This window comes from Babylonia areolata, chromosome 11 (genome assembly GCF_041734735.1).
Source record: "Babylonia areolata isolate BAREFJ2019XMU chromosome 11, ASM4173473v1, whole genome shotgun sequence".
In the NCBI taxonomy this organism is placed as follows: domain Eukaryota; kingdom Metazoa; phylum Mollusca; class Gastropoda; order Neogastropoda; family Buccinidae; genus Babylonia; species Babylonia areolata.
This window is the reverse complement of record NC_134886.1, coordinates 26,768,379-26,770,878: the sequence shown is the minus strand read 5'-3', so window position 1 is coordinate 26,770,878 and position 2,500 is coordinate 26,768,379.

Below are 2,500 nucleotides of genomic sequence, written 5' to 3'. Positions count from 1 at the left end.
GGAGAGAGAGAGAGAGAAATTCAAAAGACAGACTGAGACAAAGGCACAGATGGAAGTTAGATGTTCCTTTTACGCTTTTAGGAAACAAATTATATTTCCTAACATTTTAATTATAATGACAATGCCCTTCTGAGAAGGGCACACAAAATGATAAAGAAGCCAAACTATTTCCACAGTCAGGTTACTGTAACATTTTCCCACAAAACTTTGCACTTTTATCTGACACGCTAACACACTGATTTGTAGCAAACGTTTTTGTCATTGTGAGTTTTTGTGAGTTCGAATAGGAACTTTCTATGCTTTGTACGGAGGTTACATTGCAGATGTATATATGCTGGGAGCAGCCAGATTCTGCCAAGTAATGGGATATCAATTTGAATACACAATGAGGCATATCTATTCTAAACGGATCTCAATCATCAAAGATATTGTATTTTGAAATGTGATTTAACTCTCTCCATACGAACGGCGAAAGAGACGACGTTAACAGCGTTTCACCCCAATTACCATCATCAAAATATTGCAAGCGGAAGGCTCTTATGCTGAAGAGGTGAATGTTGACAAAGAATACCACAATTCTGACGACGGAAGCTAAAGGTTGGGTCATTCAGACACCCACTGGACATCCGAGGGGTCTGTGTAGAGGAGAAGAGAGGACTGGCCGTACTGAGTGAGTTAAGGCACAGAAAGGCTATCAGATCAACTTCCGGCGATTCACGGCGGCTACTTGTCAGTGTTAAAACCCGATCCTTCGGTGATTCTTCCTTTTCTTATTCAGCTCCATATGTCTGGAACAGTCTACCTCACGATCTTCGCCACTCTCCTTCATTTCAATCTTTCAAAACTCGTCTGAAAGCACATCGTTTTGAAAACGCCTATCCATAGACCTTCCATACCTTTTCAGTTATAAGCCATGCAAACTCTCTCTCTTTCGTTGTGTGTGTGTGTGTGTGTGTGTGTGTGTGTGTGTGTGTGTGTGTGTGTGTGTGTGTGTGTAATTATGTAATACGTGTAGTCTTTGAATCTGTTTTATATTATTGTGCGCTAAATCATTATTTTTCTTCTTCTTTCTTTTGTGAGTTATTGCGCGCGCGCGTGCGCGCGCGTGTGTGTTTGATGTATATTGTAAAGCGCTTTGAGCTCTCTTTAAGGGAGGAAAGCGCTCAACAAATGTCCATTATCATTATTATTATTATTACTAGTTCTGTTTTATACCCAAACATTGTATTTCAAAATGTGATAGAAAGGCTCTTGCGTTTTATACTCAAGTGTGAAGGTCTTGTACAATCTACATTCGCCCAAGTCGTGGTTTTGTCGGAACAGGTAGACCTACTTGTAGCGCAGCACTATGGCTTCCTCACTTTGTGTAGCCAACTTATAATCAGTATGTGCGATCGATAGTTCGATTATGAGTTTGAAAGAAGGCGAAGGAAGCCGCGAAACTATATATATATATATATTTTTTTTTTATTCAATGAATGATTTGACCATTATACTTCATCATTTACTGAATGATGTCCATGAACGATCATATTAAATCAAGGAATGTTCGGTCCAGAATTTTAATATTTGTCAGGAAACTCGGACTGCCCACATGCGCTTTTGACTGAAAACTTTTCAGGGAGTTGAAACGAGTCCAACTAACTAAACTTCCGCCATTGTTTAGACCGGAAAGAGACATTCGTAGTGGTGGTTTTTTTTGGTTTTTTTTGCAGATGAGCGAACATTTTCACGGATTCCGACAGTGGGTAGCCTATGCCTTAGCTAAGCCAGTTTTATTTTATCCCAACCCCTCATATCCCCCGTCCCCCGAAAACGAAGTGTAACGTGGGAGTCGCAGCCCACGAAGAACAAGAAGAAGAAGACGAAGACGAAGAAGAAGCCATTATTTTGGAATCGTATTTTTGATCGGAGAGGTAGGTAGGTGTTTATCGGTCCTTGAGTCTGTAGTGTTTGGAGATGCAGAAGCGTACGTCAGCACCAATGCACGAAGCACTGAACGTGTCTGGAGTAATTATCGTGTATAATTATTATGCCCGAAAATGCGTTTTGCGATTTCTGTTACGATTTACCGAAGCCCGGCGAAAAGTTAGTAATATAATTATAGGCCTATCCACAGAAGACGTGGGAAGTTAGAAAGTTAGATATCGTATTTTTTTTTATGCGTTTGGCGATTTTGTTATGATTTATCTGGAAGACCGGTGATGAAGACACGGGAAGTTTAGTTTAGAAAGTTAGATATGTCTATATAGCATGATCGTAAAACAATGAAATGCCCATCGATGTGACGTGCTTAAGATAGACTGAATAGCTCCGTTTCCAGCATACACACACACACACACACACACACACACACACACACACACACACACACACACACAAACGTACACACACAGACTCACATGCACACACACACACACACACACACACACACACACACATACGTACACACACACACACACACACACACATGCACGCACACACACACACGTACACACAC